We start from the raw sequence: 14,560 nt of genomic DNA, 5'->3' as shown, positions 1-14,560 counted from the left end.
TTGACTGAAGTAGCAGTCCAAACTTTTTCACGCATTTGTAAAACTTCATTATTCGAAATATCTGCTCAAAACAAAGACTCATAATAATCGGCTACAATATGCCTCATTTCAACTCTATTCGATGTGACAAAACCATCATATCTTTTTAACTGCACAATCTAGATCTTATTTCTTTTAGGCATAACATATTTTAATTTTTTTTTGACATGGTGTCACATTTTGCACACCATCTTGCTGCAGATGTTTGAAAAGAAAATTGTGCACGCTTTTGTTGCAAAGAAGAAATCAACATCATAACATTTTGCAATTCAGAATGGACATATTGAGAATAAGGTTGTTTTTCCAGCATAATTTGAAGAGAAGCCAAACCTCTCTTTGCATTCAACAAACCTCTACTGTAATTACTTTGTTTGATCTTAGCTTTCTGCACAAAGAAGTTGGAGACTGCAATAAGAGCATTCTGCAATTTCTGACAATTTCTGAATGTTGTTGTCAGGAGCAGTACTAAGATAGAGAAGTATTGTCAGGAACAGTACTAAGACAGAGAAGGAATTAGTACTAAAAGATGAGGATTAGTACTAAGGGAGGTGTAGAACTCTCGAGAGAAGGAAAGAGTGAGAGAGAGAGAGAGAGAGAGAGACTATATCCTAGCCAATCGACTAAATAGTAGAGCTTGTTGCGAACAATCTTGGAATCGAGGATGGCGGCAAGCTCATGCTGAGGTCCATCTTCAAGTTCGATCGGGGGTGGAGGTTGTTTAATACGACCAGAATTTCGAGACGAATTGGGCTCCACGATTGCTGATGATACTATCGGGAAAGCCATGATGCCGACATGCTTCACGCATGACAATTTTGGTGGTTTCCTCACTCAGTCTGGAAACTTCCTTAGTACATGGCAGAAAATGGGCTATCTTCGTATATCGATCTACTACTGTTAAGATCACATTGAATCCCTTAGAGACCGGAAGATCTGTGATGAAATCTAGAGCAATGGATTGCCACGGCTTGCTTGGAATTGGTAATGGTTCTAATAAACCATATGGATGATGCTTTGGCATTTTTGCTCTGCAGCATGTATCACAAGTCCAAACAAAATCTTCGAGAAATTGTTGCATAAGGGGCCACCAGAATGATCATTGTACTAAATCTAATGTTTTAGTACTACCAAAATGCCCAATTGTATATGTGTCATGACAGTTTTGGACTACTCGAAGGCGATAAGAACCATTAGGAACATACAAGAGTTTCTTAAAGAATAGTAATCCATCATGACATTCGAATTGTCGATAGTCCGTACCTGGTTGTCGCGAATGTGAACAAGATGCTCGAGAGGGATCAATTTGTGCTAGAATGGCTTGGGCAAAAGCATCTGTCTTCAAGTTCTCACGTATTGTATCGATAATGTGGGAATCCAAGGGCATACCGAAGACCTGCGTTGCTTGTAGTCGTGCTGGTCGCATGACTACTTGCTTTTGGTTATCGAAAGCTGGCTCGCCAAGATGAGGTGCTAGATACGAGCCCCGTAATAAAGCATTTGCCCTCCCTTGTTGCTTCCCCGGACGATATGTAATTTTGAAGTCACAACGAGTGAGGAATTGGGCCCACCGAGCTTGACGTCGATTTAACACACGAGCATTCTGAAAGTAGGCAAGGTTTTTGTGATCACTGAATACGATGACTTGATGAGAAGATCCCTCTAGAAAATCCCTCCATTGTGTAAATGAGTCCACTATTGCTAATAGCTCCTTATCATGAATTTCATAGTTGATTTCGGCGGCGTCAAACTTGCGCGAGTGGAAAGCCACAGGATGGAGCTTTTCATCATCGCCTTGTTGAGACAGAATGCTACCCAACGCGAAATCTGACGTGTCTGCTTCAATGATGAATGGTTTTTCCGGATCAACATGAACCACAATAGGAGCTGATGTAAATGCCTTCTTAAGACCCTCAAAAGCCATGTCTGCTTCTTCAGACCAAACAAACGATTGTCCCTTCCTGGTGAGTTGTGTGAGAAGCAGAACAAGGTTTGAGTAATCTTGTATAAACTTGCAGTAGAAATTGGCAAAGCCTAAAAAACATTGCACATCTCACAACGTACGCGGAGTCTTCCACTCTACCATGGTTTTGACCTTAGCTAGATCCATGGAGATGCCTTCTGAGAAAATGACATAGCCCAGAAATTCTACCTGGTTGCACTCGAAACTACATTTTTCCAGCTTTGCATAAAGACCATGTTCTCGAAGTTTTTTTAGTACTAACAGTACCTGAGAATCATGCTCTTCTTGGGTCTTCGAATAAACCAATAGATCATCCAAATAGATGATCAAACAAACATCCAAGAGATCTCGGAATATATCATTTGCCATGTGTTGGAAGACTGTTGGCGCATTAGTGAGGCCGAATGGCATGATCGTATACTCGAAGTGCCCATATCTGGTGCGAAAAGTGGTCTTCCATTCATCTCCTGGTCGGATCCGTATGAGGTTATATGCTCCTCGTAAGTGGATCTTTGTGAAGAACCTTGCACCATTGATCCATTCTAAAAGACTTGAGATAAGGGGAAGTGCGTACCTATGCCTAATGCTAACCTTATTCAAGCCACGGTAATCTAGGATGAGACGAAGTGATCAATCTCCTTTTTCTTGACAAAGAAAATGGGTGCGCTGGCTGGAGATTTCGAATGTAGAATGAAACCATTTGCCAAATTCTCCTCTATATAGGCTCGAAGGACTTCTAGCTCAGTTGGTGACAAATTGTAGATCGGTCCCCATGGTGGCTCTTTTCCCGGTTGTAAATCGATGGTGAGGAAGCGCACTAGCTTCTACTTTATCGAACACATAGGCATAATGACGATAATTCTCTGGAAGTTGAATGGTGAACTCCTCTTTAGTGGTGTTTAAGGGTTTTATTGATATTGCGAAGAGAAACATTTCTTCCTTGCGTCCTTCCTCATGCAACTAATGTAGCGAAATGGTTGCAATCTTATGAGTAGATCCTCGGGTTTGTCGATACCGGATTTCTCTTGTTCTCCAATCTATGTCTGGGATATGTAATTCGAACCATGGTAATCCCAAAACATTGGGATGTTCTGGGATACTAATTATATTAAAGGATACTACACACACTAAATTATCTAGGACAATATTAAAGGGCTCTCCATGAATGACTACAGTTACAGAGGCTGGACACGGGAGTTTTCTTAGGGATATATGATGAGTTTGGGAAAAAATCCTATCCATGAAGCAAGAATTAGCTCCGGAATCTAGGAGTGCTAAGACATGTACTAGAGAGGTACTTTTAGTACTAACGGTTACTTGGGCTAAGAAAACATTGCTAACTTGCTTAGAGGGAATGGAACCACTAATGGGTTGCACAAATCTAAGGCTCTCCAACCAAACGACTCTTATTTTGGCTGGACATCAAATTTGTTCGATAGATTTGGGCTATTGGTACTATTAGGACTATCAGATATTCCTACTGAAATAGAATCGGGTTTAGTGCAATTAGAACTAGCAACTATTTGGTTCACCTGTCTTCTTGGCCTATGGGGACAATTCACTTCAATATGCCCTGGTCCACCACAATAAAGACATAGTCGATTTGCTTAGCGTCGCTGCTTTTTTTCTTCCAATAATGGTCTGCGACAACGTGTACTGTCAATTTCCATCAGGTTAGTGTATTCACTTGGGAAAGGTTTTGCCACCACTGAGGCGTAGTTGGGCTCTAAACTTGCCCTTAGCATCTGGAACTAACGTTCCAATTGTCGTCCAAAAAGACGGTTGTTGCATCTCACCGCGTGACTGATTGCTTCTGTCAATGACTTTGGTTCTTCAAGGAAGGTCAAGAGTAAACCCTTGACATCGTTACGTAGACGATAACAAAATTGCTCCATAAGTGCTTGGTCATCCCAGGGGATATCAAGGTGAGTAGCTGGAAATTTGCAGTGTACGCAAAGGTTGGACGATCACCTTGACGTAATTGTCGGATTTTGTTGATTGTTGTCCTTATGCTGTTAGTATCTCCAAAAAAGGGTTTAAACTCACTTAAAACTCTTCAAAATTGTTTAGTAAAGGAGATTCCTTTTCTAACAACGGAGCAAACCATGCCAAAGCCGAGCCACTTAACAACGTGCCTACTAAACCTACTTGTGATGCATCGGTGGGATATCGGGAAGGATGCATTTGAATGACTAATCGTACCTGATTAAGGAATCCTCTAAATTGCGATCGTGTTCCATCAAATTTCATGGGAAGGCCGATCTTGGGTTCTTTATGAACCCCTTGTGTACTGGGTCCTTGTTGTTGCATTGCTACTATGGTAGCTTCGAGCTGTTGCACGCGTAACGCTAGTTCCCTATGTTGTTGTTGCGTCTGCTGCTTCTCTAAGGAGATTTGTTGAAGCTCCCCTAGCACTCATTGATTTTCTTGTTCCAATTTGAGAAACTTCTTTTTCAAGCATTGCAACTCCGAAAAAACGGATTGATATTCTTGAGCGCTAACAATGGCGATAGTATGAGAGAAAAGATGAATAAGTGATTAGTATGAAGGGAGGTAGAAGTAAGAAGATAAAGGAAGAGAAGGAAGGAGACCGGAAAATCGGTTCAAACTGTCAAGAGCAATACTAGTAAGACAGTGAAGTACTGTTAGGAACAGTACTAAGACAGAGAAGGAATTAGTACTAAAAGGTGAGGATTAGTACTAAGGGAGGTGTAGAACTCTTGAGAGAAGGAAAGAGTGAGTGAGAGAGAGAGAGAGAGAGAGAGAGAGAGAGAGAATGATGATAACAAAAGATATATATTGTGTTAAGAGAATATACAATAGTAGCTAGGAGGCTTAAGACTGGCGTTGAACTGATTTGGTTCGAAATAATGCCTTGTGCCTCCTTTTATAGTGTTCTCAAGAGTACTCCTGAAATTTCTAGAATGTTCTAGAGAAATCTGGAATATACATCAATTTTCTATAGTAAAACTTAAATGAAAATAATATTTTTCATATTATAACATATAGTTTAATGGTCAAGAGCTCGAATGTAACATAAGGTCATGGGTTCGAGTCTTGCCATATCATAACATAAAGTAGCTTGGGCAATATTGATTGCTCCACGACAAAATGGTGGGTTGGGGTTTGTGGATCTAGAAGCACAATATAAGGCTTTGCTTTCTAAATTTGTGCGTAGAGTTATGTTGCCAATGCAAGGTGTTTGGAGTCAGTTGATGATGCATAGGTTGTCTACTATGTGTCCGACAATAGGTGGAATATGACAACCCTCATTAAGTTGGGCCTTTATTCAAAAATTTCATTTGTTTAAAACAACCTTATCAGAAGATAGGTTTTTTAATGGAATTCTCACAAGTTGGTTAGTTGTTGAAAAGTCTCTAGTTCAGAAGATTCCTTTGACAACAGATGACTTGTTGAGACAACCTTTAACCTGGAATTTTCTCTTCTTTGATGCAAGGGGTTTTCTACTTGGTAATCGTCCTTAGCTGAATTTGGCTTCTTTGGATACATCACTAGCAGGTAATGTTCTATCATGGGGATGTTATGTTATGAATAAACTTTTTTCGATGCTTTCAGTTCGAGGAAGTGCTATTATGTGCAATGATATGCAAGTGGCATTGGGACAATGTTGAGAGACAAGCTCAACATTCGTGTGTAATACGATGCGTAACCCAGTGCGTAGACTAGGTGCGTAAATCGGTACACATAACATGGCCGTATCGGTGTAAAAACCGTGAGGTCGTTGGGAAGATATTCCTCATAAGGAATAATTTTGGGAGTTAGTGTAGAAGGCTCATTTATGAGCGGTCAAGTACTGTCAGTACTTGTGGCAGCCCTATTGTCAGGGCTTGTATAAAAGGTGCTCACTGAGCACAATGTATGTACAGATTGAGTATTATTTTGAATTGAGTTTCTGTGTGTTCTCTCTCTCTGTCTCTCCCGCGTATTGTAAAGCTCTACATTAAACCTATGTATCTTCTGTGTTCGGTTTTCTATTGCTTCCGCACGCTATTCTTTTCATGGTATCAGAGCGCGAGGGTTGAAGTCCTCTGCAGCCGACAAGAAAAGCTTGCGACAAAACAAAGTTGAAGTTGTTCTTCGTTTTTGTTTGGAAAAGAAAAAGACGGCAATATGGACAGAGGTATGGGAAGCTCACTACTGACTAGAAAGCTTGACAGAAGCAACTACGCATCTTGGTCTTACAAGATGCACCAGTACCTGCTCGGCCATGGCTACTGGGGTTACGTTGAAGGAGCTAATGATGTAGCACCCAATTCGACACACAGAGATTTTCCGGCTTCGGAACAAGCGGCAACCAGAGTTCTCTACTGCTTTGCATCCTGTGTGAGCGACCAACTTTTGAGCTATATTTGGGATGCCAAGATGCCGAAGGACGCGTGGGCGAATCTCAAAAGGATTTTCGCCACCAGCACAACGGCTAGGAAGCTGCAACTCAAGTAGGAGCTCAACAATGCACGACAAAGAGATATGTCGGTGGTTGATTACACCACCAAGATCAAAGAAATCTGCGACTCTCTCGCCTCCATCAACGTGAACGTTGAGGAAGATGAAATGGTGCAGGTTTGTCTTGGTGGCTTGGCGTCAAAGTTCGAACCTTTCCGAACGGCAGTCTACAGGAGGGAGATTACGCCTTCGTTTTTCGAGCTTCAGTCAATGTTGCTCGTAGAAGAAAACCACGCAGGTGCGTCGACGAGTGCGCACGCCGATGGCAAGATACTTTACACGGAAGATGATAGGCCCCGTGGTCAGGGTGGACGAGCCAGATCGGCGTGCAATGGACGCGACCAAAAAGAGCAGAATGTACGGCATAATCGAGATGCCGGAAGCAATTTTGAACCCTCCGCAAGCAAGGGGAGTCATGGCGGCGCCGGAGGACGGCAAGAGAAGACCAGGCCGGAATGCTGGTACTGTGGCAAGAAAGGCCACAGGGAGAGCGAGTGCTGGAAGAAACAAGCCGACTCGGACAAAGCTAGACCGAGCGGAAAAGACGCAGGAAGGCATCAAAGATCGCACTACACTGAGGGCTCCGAACGAGCCGGAGATGGAGCGGGCCCTGCCTTCGTAATGAAGCATAAGGCCAACTCAATGGCCATGAACACCTCGAAATCAAGCGAGGTGTGCTATGTCGATTCCGGAGCGTCAAATCATACGACGAGTCACGAGGAATGGTTCTCGTACTTGGAGAAACCGGAATCACAAGGAGTGGTCAAAATGGGAGACAACACTCCGCATACCATCGAACAGGTCGGCGAAGTTCCTCTCAGCCACGTCGGGCAGAAAGGGAAGCTTATGAACGTGTTGCATGTCCCGACAATAACGAAGAACTTGGTGTCAGTTGGTCAGATCGTCGACTAGGGAATGCATGTTCGATTCACGCATCTTGGCTGCTTCATAGAAAAGGAAGGCAAAGTAATCGCGCATGGGTGCCGTGAAGGGAGGATGTTTATCCTCGACACTAATCAAGCCGGAACCACGTTGTACACGAAAGGAAAAAAGGTCGAATCAGATATCGACCTGTGGCACAAGCGGTTCGGCCACGTAAATTTCCCACGGCTTCGTGAAATGCAGATGAAGAACATTGTTTTCGGGTTGCCGAAATTTCGCATGCGACCCGACACGGTTCCGACAGATTGTCGGGAGCCTTATCTATTTGACGATTACTCGGCCGGATCTTAGCTACCCGGTCGGCTTAATCAGTCAATTCATGTCGCAGCCTACGGCCGAACACTTTCAGTGCACGCAACAAATATTGGGTTATGTTAGTGACACGAAAGACATGACGTTGTTTTATCGAGCAAGCGTAGCCGAACAATTAGTCGGCTACACAGATGTCGATTGGGTTGGAAATGCCCACGATCGTAGATCCACATCCGGATATGCATTCTCATTAGGAAGTGCGGCGATCGCGTGGAGCAGCAAAAAGCAGCCGACAGTGGCACTGTCGAGCACGGAGGCCGAATGACTTCGCACGGATCCACATGCGAAGTCATTTGGCTGAAACGGCTATTACGGGATCTACATGTCAAGGTGTCTGATCCGACGACGATCTATTTCAACAACCTCAGCAATATCCACCTTGCGAAGAACCCCGTTTTCCACGCCCGAACCAAGCACATTGAGGTGCATTACCATTTTTTCTCCGAGTGGGTCCTTTCCGGTGAAGTCTAACTAGCGTATGTTCCGACGGATCGGCAGATTGCCGACATCTTCACCAAGCCTCTTGGTTTCAACAAGTTACGATAATTCTCATGTGCGCTTGGGTTGCGTCACCTCAACATGCCGAACTTGAGGGGGAGAAAGGAAGAACAAGAAGAACAAGGACAAGAGCATGAAAGGAGCGGAGGTGTTCATGACGGCGGAAGTGACCGTGATAAGAAATCGGATGAAGAATTCGATTTCGGATCGGCTGAAGAATTTGATTTCGAAAGCAAGGGCCGCAATCGAAAGAAAGAGCCGAAGCCAACCAAGCGTGGGGGAGACGAAGCCATAAAGGGCGAGAAGACCGAAGACGAGTTGGAGATAGCCAACTCGGACGAAAGCGAAAACTGATCGGAGGAAGCCGAGTCGATTCGAATGTTTGATTTGGATACACTGAATCAACCAAGGGCCAAGCGGAAGAGAAGGCAACAGAAGAGGCGCCAACACCGCAACAACAAGGAAGCTGAGAAGGGCCGTGTAAGCAGACAAGCCGATTGGAAGGGTCGAGGCGCACGGAATCAAACAGGTCGAAGAGCGCGAGCAAGGCATGAAGCCAGAAGGAACTGGAGCGTAGATCCGGCGGAGCAAGTGGAACCTCAAGTTGAGCTTGAGGGGGAGTGTTGAGAGACAAGCTCAACATTCGTGCGTAATACGATGCGTAACCCAGTGCGTAGACTAGACGCGTAAATTGGTACGCATAACATGGCCGTATCGGTGTAAAAACCGTGAGGCCGTTGGGAAGATATTCCTCGTAAGGAATAATTTTGGGAGTTAGTGTAGAAGGCTCATTTATGAGCAGTCAAGTACTGTCAGTACTTGTGTCAGCCCTATTGTCAGGGCTTATATAAAAGGTGCTCACTGAGCACGGTGTATGTACAGATTGAGTATTATTTTGAATTGAGTTTCTGTGTGTTCTCTCTCTCTGTCTCTCCCGCGTATTGTAAAGCTCTCCATTAAACCTGTGTATCTTCTGTGTTCGGTTTTCTATTGCTTCCGCACACTATTCTTTTCAGACAATTTATGGCTTCATGGTCCCCCTCTAGCAATCAGATTTGGTTTGGTTATTTCTCTACTTTACAAGTTATTTTAGGAGCTAAAGTAACTAACATTGTGAATGATGTTATATACTTTAATGTGGATGATGGTGGTAGGTTGTGGCATGTATTTTCTGCATCAGATGTGTGGATGTCCACCAATGTTTCAACTATTCAAGTAGTTGCAAGATCTGGAAAAAAATGGTTATTGGATCCACCCTTTCAAGAATGCTTACGGTGTTGTTCATTGTGGGTTTTTCAAAGAAAGCCGCTTTACAATTTGGATTGGGATCCAATTGATTATCAATGGAAAAAGTCGAGTGTTGGTGGAAATGGTAAACATTTGGAGTTTTTCCAATATTCGATTAAGCTAGGTAGAAATTTATTGTTGCAATCAAAGTATAAATGCCTCGCTACCATGAAGCATTGAACTGGAAATAATGTGAATGCATTGCAACTTACCAAATTCTAGAAATGGTTGTAGAGTATGTCGTTGCCGAAAAAAGTGCTTTGTTTTCGTTGGCTATTGATGCATTATGCTCTTCCTGTTGGTGATTGGTTGAGGCAAAATCAACCGTATGCTTGTGGAATGCATTGTGGTGCATCTATGGAATCTATGTTGTATTTGTTTTGGTTGTCCCAAGAGCAAGCATATTTGGAGTAAACTATTTTTATTGTTGAGACACCATTATTCTCGTTCTATTTTCTCGTGGGGTGCAGTATTTTGGGTCGTCCTTCATGGAGATGTTATGAAGTATGAAAGTAGGCATGCTTCTCATGTCTTTCATTTTCCCCATGGGCACCTCTATCTTACTTCATTTCCATCTTCTATTCCATGGTTTAGAATTAAAAATTTGGTTATTTTGCGTACTATTACGTCATTAGCTCTTTGGAAAATATGAAAAGCGAGATGTGATGTTGTTTTTAATCATGCTCACATACATATCTGCACCATGCTTATTGAATTCTGGTTGTTATTTGTCCATACACTACGTGATTAATATGATGATTTGCAGGGTTCAGTTGATGTTCCATGGCAACGTCAAATGGACTTTAAGAAACGATGGCAAAGGTTTCACTTATTTTCAGAGACAACTTTTGGTCTGAGGTGGAATTAATATATCTTAAAACTATAACAATAATTACACTTCAATGTCAGATATCTTGAGATTACGTTCAATACCTTGAGACCAATATCTAGATTATCTTGGGATCTTGGAGAACTGTATTGGAAGGTGTGGGCTCAAGATCAAATAAAATATGTGTCTTTTTTTCAATACTCTATGTAGATTAGTAGGAAAATCTTACATGCTAGATCATGGAAAGAACCAATTGCAAATGTCTTTTGGAGACGAAATGGTGTTTCTCCACAACATCACAAACAATTTTAGAAATGGTTGTGGGTATAAAAATGAGTAGAATGGTTCCCGCGTTGTCGCGTTACTACGCGCGTGCGTGGAGAAACGAGGCGGGACCACCGGGGTCTTGAACCGAAGAGCAGGTCATAGAAGGGGAAAGAGAAAGAGAGAGACGCCCGGTCACGTATGAGCAAAGAAACACAGGGGCACGGCCCGTCAACACAGAAGACGCGAATGGACACAGAGACAGGGAGACACAAGTGTTTGTATATTAACGAATAACAAATACACAACAGAGCACGTGAGCGGTTACAACCGAACAGGCCGACAAACAGATGCCGATGCCTGTTCGTCTGCGCACGAAAGGAGAAAAGGGTGGAGGTGCTGCCGGAAGCACACGGGCGTTCCTCGAAGCAACGCGAGCCTCCCGAAAAACCTGCAGAGAAGAGTGATGGAGAACGAATCAGAGGAGAAGCGTTCGGTTACGGTCCGACAGCACTTCGTCCTCCCTAATGCGCGATCCCTTTCTCCCTGCGTCTCCCTCTCCTTTATAGCTTCAAGAAGGGAGTCGTCTCCCTCATTTACTTCCTACCTACCAAACCTAACTACCCAGATATGCCTTTCTACTTAATTCCCTATTATCTACATTAAGGGCGCGCACGCGTGAAGAGCCGGTTCACGCGCGCTATGCACCGATTGCGCCAAGGGACGGTTTTCTTCACGACAGCGTGAACCGTTAAATGCGTTACAATGTTATTCTATTCCATATTACTACGCACTTGTCCATCAGTTACTATTCCGACGGACAACACCTGGCATGCCTGTGGGACAGTGCCTGGCACATCGGACCCATCCCTTTAAACTTCCTCCAAAATGGCCCTAATGTTTGGTTCTGCTACAATGTCTGTGTCCGGGGACGGCGTAGGCCCCGTAGGCGCGTCGTTGTGTGGTTCCCCTGCTTGGTCTGGAGGGCTTTTCATGGTGTCCCGGTCGTCCTATGTGGGTGGGTCGGGTTCTGTGGGCTCTTCTTGGGCTAGGGGGTTTGGTTTAGCCGTCCGCGGGCTTGCGGTAGGTCGCGGTTCTGTTTCGTCCGTCACTTCCCCCGTGATGTCAACCGTCGTTGTACGTTCTGGGGAGTGAGTGGGGTTCGGGCTCCTCTTGGTTCGGAACATTCTCCATGTTGTCGGCCGTAAGCGTATGCTCCGGTGGATGGGGTTCCACTTGGGCGGTGGTTTCGTTGTCTGGTATTGCGGGGGACTCCGCTTGCCATTCCGTGTTGTTCATCGTAGTGGTAATTTCTGGTGACATGGCATGAGGTTCCTCTTATTCGGCAGTATCCGGAATTGGTGTCGCGATGGATTCCTCGTTTGTTCGCGTGCTGCCGGCTTGTGTGATCTGGTGAAACAAGTCCTCCTGACTTTCTCCAAAATCATTTAGTACCTGCGCGAGTTCTTCAGAATGTTGGTCCGCTAGCGTATGATAGTCCTACGCTAGGTCCTTGCGTACTGTCACAATGCTTTCCTCATTGAGTTTATAGAAACCTCAGTCGTTTTTCCTCTAGTTCTCCCAATCTGCTCGATACCTATGCAATTCTGCCGCTTGTGCAGCCCACGCCATCCATCCTTTGTCTAGCGCCGTTTTTAATTGTGTCGTAAACCTCTCCCGATTCATTTGCAGAAGGATACGGTTGCGTGCTTCTTCTATAGATTTCTTCTATAGATTTCTTGAGGTTTGCGATTTCTTGCTGATTAACTGTCGCCGCTTCCTCATACGTGTTCCTCATACCTGCCCAAAGCTAGGATTCCTTCGCATGTAGTTCTTCCGGTTTTCCCATTTCATTGTTCAAGCGGATTTCGAGCTGATGCCTTCTCTCCTATTCTCCCACTAGCTGCTTGTCGAACCATGCTTTCTTTTTCTCTAACAAGGCCCGGAGTCCCACGATTGCCGCTTCCGATTTTTTCGCTTCCTCCCGTAATTGGGCGTTTTCTTCTTTTGTCCGGGTGTGCTGTGTTGTCCCCGCTGTGAGTTTCTCTTCAAGGGTCTTCATTGCCTTTAGGCCGTTGGCCCGGATGTCCTTTTCTTTGTCCGAGGACTGGTGAAGTTCAGTGTAGAGGCGGTCAATCTTTGATTCCGCTAGTTGTACGGCCCGTTTTGCTTTTGAGGCAATGGCGGTCTGAGCCTCAATCTCTTCCCTCAGGGGTTCGATGGCGTTGGTTGGTGGTGGAGTTGCCTGTTGCACCGTAGTCACGTTATTTTCCAACTCCGCGAAGCATTCATTGGCTTTTTGCAGCTCGGCTTGGGTGAGTTTAACCTTTTTCCAGACATTTTTATTTTCATCGCCATATACTTGGCGCCCATACTGACCATTGCCAGTTCCCTATGAACTTCGACAAGGGACGCGTTTAATGGGGGTAGTTCCATCCCCATTCGGCGTATACTGGCGTTCCTCTGTTTGCTGACTCTGGCTAACTGGTCCTCATCGTCGCTTTCCGTCGTTTGTGTTAATGCGCGCTCGATCATTTGGCGCTCCGCGTGCTCCTAAACCATTCGTTGTGAGACTTTTATCTATTGCATTGCCAAGAATTCCATGAGTTCAAAAGAGGTTCCGAAGTGTAATAGTGTGCCGAACTCATGGGTCGTGTCCGGGATGTCTGGATAAGCCAGGACCTCGCTTTCTAATGTCAATACGGCTTTCCCTCGCTATGACTGGGCCGTAATGATCGGTCGTGGTTCCCGGATTACTTCGAAGGTGGTGTTGGGCTCCGTAGCTGCGGAGCTGTCGCCTATGGTCGTTGCTTCCGCAGCCGCGAGTGCGTCTTTAACTAACCCTCGCCCATCTTTCCTGTCCAGCCTCCGCCTTTTCGGCCTCGGGCTTTCCTATTGTGGTTCGGCGTCTAGCTCTGGTGCCGCTTCCTCGGTGTGTGCCGCCTGCTCTTCCTGCGTTGTTCGCGTGTTCGGTTGGGCGGGTTGGGGTTCATCCTCCCACTCTATGGTGGCTAACTCTGCTAACCTTCGCTTTGCGGTATCATGTTACTACGCTTTCACAGGTGAAATGAGACGGGACCACGGGGGCCCTGAACTAAGGAGCGTGAGAGAGGAGAGAGAGCGAGAGTGTTTTGCTGAACACAGTGAAAGAGAGAGAGAGAGAGAAAACAGAACAATTCGATTATAACACTAGTAACGATTACAACCGGCACACCGGCAACGGACCCTAAACAGGAGTCCACACACACACACATATGTCACACGCCAAACACAGAAACACGAAGGGAGAGCCTCTGTTGGAAGCGCACGGGCTGTCCACGAAGCAGAGGCGACGATCTCCCAAAACCCGCAGAGAAAGACAACCGAAGGAGGAGAGAGAGAGCTCGGCACACGGTCCGGCAGCACTTCGTCCTCGCTAACGCATGATACCATGTTCTTCCTTCTCTTCTTCCTTATATAGGTCGTTGGGGAGAGACCGTTCTCCTTCAGTCAGAGTCACATTACTTTATTCTCTATCCCTTCGGACAGCGATACGCATCGATTTCCTAATAATGATGTCACACCTGGTATATTTACATCGGCCGCCCTACACATAATTATGTACAAGTTATCAATTCACACGCCCACACATGGAAGGGCCGGTTCGTGCACGGTTTCTTTTGTTTCCTCCTAGGGACGGTTTTCTCCACGACAGCAGATCGAGGCGGCGGCGTGGGTTTGTTGGGCTGTGGTGCCGGCAGGCCTCGGGGTGGGAATAATACCGTCAGGTACTGTTGTATGATAGGCCTGAGCTTTTTGCCTCCTTGATACCCATGCAGGCCTTCCCTTAACGTCGGGCCTGTGATGACCGCCCAATCGACCGTACGCCCTTCAAAGGTATCAATGATGATACCTGCCTTCTGCTTGGGCATCCCATATGCGTTTACATGTGTGCATCTGACCTCTAATAGGAATTGGGCGATTTC

The 14,560-nt window shown here is 45.2% G+C and overlaps 1 protein-coding gene across 1 annotated transcript in view; it reads right to left on the bottom strand.

The window, feature by feature from the left end:
• The window catches only part of LOC147869647 (T-complex protein 1 subunit eta-like), an 82,464-nt gene extending 68,501 nt beyond the window's left edge, over positions 1-13,963 (bottom strand). Inside the window, exon 1 of the mRNA XM_087331792.1 lies at positions 13,942-13,963. The gene's annotated coding sequence lies outside the window, so the exon portion shown is untranslated. The remainder of the gene's footprint in view (positions 1-13,941) is intronic.
• Between the last annotated feature and the right edge of the window lie 597 nt (positions 13,964-14,560).

This window comes from Azolla caroliniana, unplaced genomic scaffold, assembly GCF_043228905.1.
Source record: "Azolla caroliniana isolate FFs.n. ecotype wild unplaced genomic scaffold, voAzoCaro1.0.p SCAF_1, whole genome shotgun sequence".
NCBI lineage: Eukaryota > Viridiplantae > Streptophyta > Polypodiopsida > Salviniales > Salviniaceae > Azolla > Azolla caroliniana.
This window is presented reverse-complemented; position numbering and strand designations above follow the sequence as displayed.